The sequence below is a fragment of the Gossypium arboreum genome, chromosome 9 (genome assembly GCF_025698485.1).
Source record: "Gossypium arboreum isolate Shixiya-1 chromosome 9, ASM2569848v2, whole genome shotgun sequence".
NCBI lineage: Eukaryota > Viridiplantae > Streptophyta > Magnoliopsida > Malvales > Malvaceae > Gossypium > Gossypium arboreum.
In genome coordinates, this window is record NC_069078.1 from 23,076,085 (window position 1) to 23,084,826 (window position 8,742).

Genomic DNA, 8,742 nt, shown 5'->3' on the forward strand with positions numbered 1-8,742 from the left:
AGAGATAAGGCGCAGCTTACGATACACGGAGAATGAGCAAGAAGACAATACTCAACCCCCAATCGAAGAGATGACTGAAAACCAAGGCAATCAGCTACCTCTTGCAATTGCTGCTAATCAAAATCCTTCTCCACGCACTATGTATGATTATGCTAAACCTTCTTTAACAGGAACTGAATCTATCATAGTTAGACCTACTGTAGCTGCAAATACTTTTGAATTTAAACCTAACACCATTCAGATGATACAGCAGTTTGTTCAGTTTGATGGTTTGCAGGATGAAGATCCCAACGCTCACTTAGCAAATTTCCTGGAATTTTGCGATACATTCAAAATCAATGGCGTTTCTGATGATGCCATTCATCTTCAGTTATTTCCTTTTTTATTGAGGAACAAAGCTAAACAGTGGTTGAACTCTTTACCACAAGGGTCAATTACTACTTGGGAACAAATGACCGAGAAATTTTTACTAAAATACTTTTCGCCTTCTAAAACGGCTAAATTACGTAATGATATCTTTTTTTGTGTAGATGGATTTAGAAACACTTTATGATGCATGGGAGAGATACAAGGACTTACTGAGAAGGTGCCCTCACCATGGGTTACCACTTTGGCTGCAAGTACAAACATTCTACAATGGTCTGAATCCCTCGACTCAGCAAATGGTTGACGCAGCTGCTGGCGGAACCATCAACAACAAAACACCTGAAGAGGCTTATGAATTTATTGAAGAAATGTCACTGAATACCTATCAGTGGCAAGTCATGAGGACTAAGCCAACAAAAATAGCCGGCGTTTGTAACGTCGACTCAGTTACTATACTGTCAAATTAGGTAGAACTTCTCAATAAAAAAGATTGATGGTTTTCTTAGTTCTACGTAGGTACATCCAGTAATGAGGTGTGACTCAAGTGGAGGAGTTGCGCATACAGAATATCAATCATTCAATCCCACAACTGAAGAGGAACAAGTCAACTATATGAGAAACAATAACTTTAGATCTTAAAATAACCCATACAGTAATACTTATAATACAGGTTGGAAAAACCACCCAAATTTCTCCTGAGGTGGTCAAGGGAATCAAAAGCCACAAAATCCTCAAGGTTTTCAACAGCCACCTTATCAACAAGAAAAGAAACCAAACCTTGAGGAGATGCTCTCAAAATTCATATCAATGTCAGAAACCCGTTTCCAAAATACCGAGACAGCACTTAAAAATCAACAAGTATCGATCCAAGGACTCGAAACTCAGATAGGCCAACTTTCCAAACTGATCTCCGAACGACCACGAGGTAGTTTGCCAAGTAATACCGAACCTAACCCAAGGGAACAAATCAACAAAATTAATACTTAAGATGACGAAGGAGTCATTGAGCCTGAACTAGAACCGAGGCAAGAAACTATGGTAAGCAAATAGAGAGATGAGGTAGGTCAAAATACAAACAAACCAGTGACTGTCAAATATAAACCTCGTGTGTCATACCCTAACGCGACAAGGAAAGACCACTCAGACGAACAATTCGGTAAATTCCTCAAACTTTTGAAAAAATTACATATTAACTGACCGGTTATTGAAGCTTTGTCGTAGATGCCAAATGCAATGAAATTTTTAAAAGAGCTTTTAGTAAATAAGCGGAAGTTGGACGAAGCATCGCATGTGGAGCTAAATGCAGTCTGCTCAACTATTCTACAGAATAAGCTACCCTACAGATTGAAAGATCCTGGGAGTTTTACAATTCTTTGTTTAATTGGTAGTTTAGATATAAGTCATGCATTAGATGATTTAGGGGCTAGTATTAAAGTTATGCCTTACAAAATGTTTAAGAAACTAGGTCTTAGGAAACCTAAACAAACTAGGATGAGCATTCAATTGGCAGATAAAACTATAATATTTCCTAGGCGTATTATTGAAGATGTACTCATGAAAGTAGATAAGTTCATATTCCCCGTTGATTTCATTGTTCTAAAAATAGAGGAGGATAATAACACCCCTTTGATTTTAGGAAGGCCATTTTTAGCAACTGCTAAAACAATTATTGATGTTGGCACAGGTGAGCTTACACTTCGTGTGGGAGACGAAACGGTCACCCTTCAAGCTCGTAATTCTGGCATCACATCGAACATTAAAGGTAATAGTCCACACCAATATACTAAAACTGACAATATGAATTTGCAGAAATAAAGCTTCAAAGAAGTTCACGAGCCATATTCTAGAAATGATAAAGGACACATTCATGAAGAACGAAGGCTACGGATAGATGAGCTAGACGAATGGCGAGTACACAAACCGAGAACACATGAAAAACCAAAACTATGTCAAAACAAGGCCGATACCTCTCCAAATCAACTTAAGGTTAGCAGTAAAGTCTTACTAGAGGCTGCAGATCCCCACATTGTCACTACCACTCTGAATGAGAAAATCCCTCTTACGGTACTCAGCATTTTTCCATTCAGTACCGTGGAGGTGAGTCACCCAAAGTTCGGCATTTTAAGGTAAACAACACCCGATTAAAACCCTATTTTGATGAGGTTGATAGCAGGAATGAGGAGTATAAACTCCTCGAACCACCCTGACCATTCACTGGAGAGGTAAGTCAAGCTTGGACTATAAATAAGCGCTTCTTGGGAGGCAACCCGAGCACTAACATATTCTGATTTCTTTATTTTCAATTTCTAACACTTTAAATCATTAGATTTGTCTTTGGATTGCAAAGTTTTTTAGCACACACGGCCAGGAACACGGGCGTACCTAAGACCGTGGCCAAGCAGGGGAAGAAACACGGCCGTGCGATACGGCAGTGTAGAAGCAGGACATGATCTCCCCAAAACACGAGATGCGATAAATTCCCACGACCGTACGACATGGCCGTGGGTGAACTTGATAGGAGAACACGGGCGTGGGAATGGTAAAACATGGGCGTGCCAGGGGTAAGGCTTGATTCTGTTTCTTTGACATGGGTATGAGGCATGCCCGTGCCGATAAACCATGGACAACAATACACGGGTATGGTACCCTAACACACGGGCATGGGAGAAGCGAACAAGGCTAGGCACGACCGTGCGATATGGCCGTGTGCCACACACGCCCAAGACACACGGGCGTGGGATAGTAGCGGGCACGACCTAAATTTTAAAATTTGAAAAACACGGGCTTACTTTCAGAGTACATGGGTGTGGCCCTAGGCCGTGTGCACCTCCCCTATATAAGCAAATCACTGCTCATTTTCTTCTTCTTTTCAAAACCCTAGCCGAAATCTCCCCTTCCCCACTCTCTAATCCCTATTCCGGCCGCCATTACCCAGATTCTCACTTCTCCAACCCTCAAACCACCCTAAAATCAACTCCTCTGAATCAATCCTCACTTTCCCCTTTCTTTTCCCTCCATTTTTCCTCCACACGGTTGTACACTCACGCCCCACTCCCGTGCTCGCCATCAACATGCCCGTGCGCCGCTCTACAACAGTTTTTGGTTCACTTTCTCAACCTTGTTTTTCCAATTTGTGTTGCTACGTTAGTATTCTATATGCTTTACAAAGATATTGTTAATATTACCAAGTTGCTCTAATTAAGTTAGGAATTTGCTTTAGTATTTTCTATATTTGGATTGTTTAAACTACTAAATATCATATACCAGTTCTAGGATTCTTGCTTAACCGATGATGCATTTTTGATTTCAGTACATGTTTCTGAATAATTATATAAATTTTTCACCTCTCGCTTGATATCGGTAAATGTTAAACTACTATATCAATGCTTATACATTTTCAGGTACATTATGTCATCATCGAGAGGCAAGAAGGCCGCGGTCAAAGTTCGGTACCCATTCCTTGAGTTTCTGCAAGCTTTGCAGGAGGAGCTATTTCAGATATTACGCGCGCGACCCCTCACTACAGGTCGCTGCATTGACTGGGCTACCGTAGAGCAAGTCTAGCTAGCTGATGCCATCCGCACCCTCTTGTCCACAGACCCATGGAAACGATTCTTTGCCATTATCGAGCCCACTTATTTAGAGCTAACTTTAGAATTATGCTCCACTTTTCATTTACATGTGGTGATGACGAACAATGATGACCCAGGCACCATTCACTTCCGATTAGGCGATCTAGTTCACGCGATGAGTGTCCCAGAGTTTGGAGTCGCTCTGGGACTTTACACCGATGAGTTTATGGAGGAGGAGGACATGAATGCACTACCACGCAATATCCACATTTCTCCCTCCTTGTGCTGGAAGGCTTTGGCACCACTCTCTTCCACCTACGACCCCAGCCGCTCGAAGGCCTCAGCTCTCGCCCTTTCCCTACGCAATCTACATGCCATATTGGCACACACCTTGATCGAAAGGAGAGAGAGCACCGGCATTGTCAACATCCACAATGTCTACTATTTATGGTGCATGGCGAATGCATACGTGACTGACTTGGCATATCTCATCGCTTTTGCCATTCACCATCAGACCGAGCAGCATCGGAGAGGGGTAATCTCTATCGGACCCTACGTGACGCGCCTTGCCAGACACTTCGGCCTCTTGAACACGTGGCCCAATTATCAGCGCTTACACTGGTCGGTCAGATGTCCCTACAGGGCATCACGACTATGTTACACATGAGGATGATCGAGCGCCGACGTGGGATCGATCCTCCTCAGTATCGTCTCACTCATGCCATTGACGAGGGGATCTAGAGGACATTCCTGATGATGTCCCCCACAGCATGAGAAGCCTTCTACCACCCACCTAGGGAACGACCAGTTCAAGTGGCTACTTCATTGGCACACCTTTCCGATCGACTCGCTCATTTCGAGCAGTATTGCACTACACAGTTTGAGATGATTCACGAGCGAGATCGGCGACGTGACAGACAGATGGACGACATGCAGGCCATGATGCAGCAGCTATGCCAGCACTTCCACATCGCCACTCCAGTGCCACCACCTAAGGGATCCACTGACGAGGATCATTGAATCATTTTATCTTTTTATTTTTATTTTCATTTCATTTCAATTTTATTATTTTCTTTTGAAAGACATATCTATATTAGTAAATTTTAGTTTCTTCATTTTTTTGGTATCTCTAACAAGTAATCCCACTGCACTCTCTTCCACACCAACTCTTAATAAGCTCTTCATGATTCTACAGACTTCCAAGCAAAGCTGCTAGGAATATTTTACGGAATGAGGAAAAAATTGGGAAACAATACCTTACGAATGCCATGTTCAACGACCCAATTTCGTCATCTAGCTAAGAACAGTGGTAGCTACCACTTTCCCTAAACACTCCAGCCTCAGAATCAAGCTCCACATCCATATAACAGGGAGTTTCACCTCTTTCCCTATTATGATTTTCTTTATTTTGATTAATCTATCTTTGTACATTGAGGGCAATGTACATCTTAAGGGTGTGGGGGGTGAACATGAACATGATGCCTAACTTTTTGCATTATTCTCAAATCCCTGAATTTGATCTTATGCTTAAGTGATTTTCTCATAATATTAATCGAATGAATTTTGATTGATCTATAATTATTGTTGATATGTCATGAATTAGACCATGGGAATTATGCATGATTATTTGATTATAGGACATTAGAATCGAGCATGATAAATTGATATTTTGAGAGCTAAAATTTTTAGATTATTTTCCTAAATTGCGGTAGTATCTTGAAATCTTAAGTATACAGGAATGACATCAAAAACCCAAATTTTTGGTGAGATTTTTGAGCCTTTTGAGCATATAGCTTTCTTTCTTGCTCACTTTTTTTGTGGTTTGAGTCTGTCAACATTGAACTGTTATTCTAGAACTTGCTTCAATTATACATGTCGAGATCACACGTATGATTTGATATACTGAGATGATAAAGGCACTTAGGATTTAACCCACTTACTCCATAAAAAGCCTTCCCACATAATTCAACCCTTAGTAAACCCCCTTGAGCCTACTAACCCTTTTTAGTAATTAACCCTCATCATTAACCCATTAACCCATTATTGTTGAAATCCTCTTACTTAATTTACCTTTTTTTTTGGGGGATTATTTTTAATATTGTTACCTCACTATGTTCACCATTTTTTGTTACTGAATCAGGAAGTATGATTTCTATATTGTATTGACTTGATTTGTTCTAAAAAAAACAGAAACTCAATATTATTATTGCAATTCTTAGCAAGCTAAAGTTTTCATGAGCTCATGTAATATAGATCTAGATATTTGTTTGTGATTCAGTAATTAAGTTATTGATAGTGGGGTAATATATTGAAATTATCTCGATTCTAACCTTTGTCTCTTCAGCTTGTATCCATAACTGTAACCTAAACCTCGTTACAACCATGCAAAGACCTTTTGACCTAAACCTCGTTACAACCATGCAAAGACCTTTTGATTAGTGTATCATATCATTTACAAGTGGTGGAGATTTGATTTTCATGCAAGCCTATGGTAATAACTTCTCATGTTAGACAATCGAGTGCTTAATCTTGAACCGTAAACGCTTTGAGTGATTTGAGTGAATATTTAGTGAGGATGTAATCTCTTGTATATTTAGGACTAAAGTTAATTACTTAGAGGAAGGAGATTACCTATGATTTTATTATCAAAATATTCGATTTATATTGCTTGTGGCTTTTAATGCTTCTATAGTTGAATTCTCACTGTATGACTTTTTATGAAATAGTTTGTAACATTATCAGTAATGATTATGTGATTGAAAGGAATGAATTCTAGCAGTAAATGAGAGTTTTGCTTGAGGATAAGCAAATGTTTAAGTGTGGGGGTATTTGATAAATGCCAAATTATACATGTTTTTACCCAAATACTTAGCATATTTATGGATGTTTATTACTAGATTTGTGGATTTTGGTGCTCTTAATCCAGTTATTTCATGTTTTGTACTCAGGAGAGCACCAAGAATCAAAAGGAGCAAAAAATGAGCCAAAAAGGGACAAAACAAACTAAATCGAGAAGATGACATGGCCTAAGCCTTACCACACGGGCAACTCACACGCCCGTGTCTTTCGAGGGTGTCGACCAAGGTTTTCATGATTCACATAGCCTGGCCATTGACCCACACAGCCGTGTGCAATTTAACAAATCAAACACGGCCTGGCAATCACATCACATGGCCGTGGCACACGGGCGTGTCCCTTTTTCAAAGAGTTGTATTTTACACAGAAAAGGATACTTAGGGAGGAAGAAAGCCAATCCAAAGCCTATATAAACACCCTAAGTATGACTTAGAAAGGGGCCGCTCCCCTCCAGAAATTTTCTGGAGAACAACCACACGTCGAGAATTACTTGAAGGAAGCCAGACGATCCATCCCAAAAGCCGAAGCTACTCAAGACTGAAGATCTCTCTCAGAATTCCTTCAGGGGTTTTAGAGTTTTCTTTATGTTTTGTTATTTTCATACTTTTGAGATGTACTCTTATTTTATTATGAACTAAACCCCTTAGATACCTAAGGGGGTTGAAACCTATGATGGATCTTGTTATTATTATCTGAACTGTATGATAAATACTTGATTTGTTCTTAATTATATGTTTTTAACGCTTGAGTTAATATTCCGGGTATTAATTCATGATTTGATGTGCTTATGCAGAGGAGAAAAAGTCCCTGTCTAAGAGTAGATTTGACATAATTAAGTGGAGTTGATCGAACGCGTAGAAATAGGGTTACGAGATTTTACCGGATTAGGGTGAAACTTAATATGGGAGTCCATAGATCGATTTACTGCTTCCCTAGGGGTTTTAAATAAGAAAGAAATTTTGATTAATTCAACTAAGGGTTAGGTGTTATTAGTCTCGAAAGAAATAATAATATAGGTTAGGGAGTCTCACGGATCAAGTCAGGTGAATAAATTGTCTGGTTTAGAGTCAGATAACAAGTGAAATCTAGGTGGATTCCTCCATGGGTGTCGTTTTTATCAATTACTTTTATTCAAGTCTTTTTCCAAATTTTCTCTTTGCTTTAGTTTAATCAGTTAATTAGTTTAGTTAATTAGTTTAATAAACAACCCCTCTTTACTTCTAGGTTAAATAATAAAAAGACAGTCATTACTAGTACTTTTGCTTCCCTTGGGTACGATATCCTGGTCTTGCCATTACTATACTATTGTTCTATAGATGCGCTTGCCTTTTCGTCGTGATAATAGTTAGTCTAAGTTTGATCTTCATTATAAATATTTATTACTTCTTACGAATCACGCGATCAGTGTTACACGTGTAACATGACCGTGCATCGCAACGGCTAAGACACACACCCGTGTGGACAAAAATAGGCTATTTGCAAAGCCAATTATCCACCCATTTTGGATCATTCCTACAAGCATAAAACCAAGCACATTTCATGACCAAATGGCAATTAGAACCATACTCAAACATGCATATTTCAATCCATATTATCACCAATCAATTTTAAACTCAATTTTATATCAAAGCATTCCAAGGTCATATACTAAAAATCAATCCAAATAACAACTATAAATTTAGCCATATCACATGGCATGATTTACACTTCACAAAACATATCACAATAGTCCTAGCCTATATATGCCATACTTCAATATTCACATTTTCAAAAGGTACCGAAATAGAGTTTAATAGTGTGGTGATGATCCTCCATGATTCCTGAGCTCACGATAGCTTCAATAAATTATAAAACAATGCAACACACACAAAGTAAACTTTCAAAAGCTTAGTAAGCCATATACAAATAAACTTATTACATATCACGATTTTAAATTAAATCATTTATA

At 39.1% G+C, this 8,742-nt stretch overlaps 1 non-coding gene across 1 annotated transcript; it reads right to left on the reverse strand.

Moving 5' to 3' along the window:
- Positions 1-499: 499 nt before the first annotated feature.
- LOC128281235 (small nucleolar RNA R71) lies at positions 500-604 on the reverse strand. The gene has a single exon (XR_008271448.1). It is a non-coding gene; the product is annotated as a small nucleolar RNA R71 (small nucleolar RNA).
- Between the last annotated feature and the right edge of the window lie 8,138 nt (positions 605-8,742).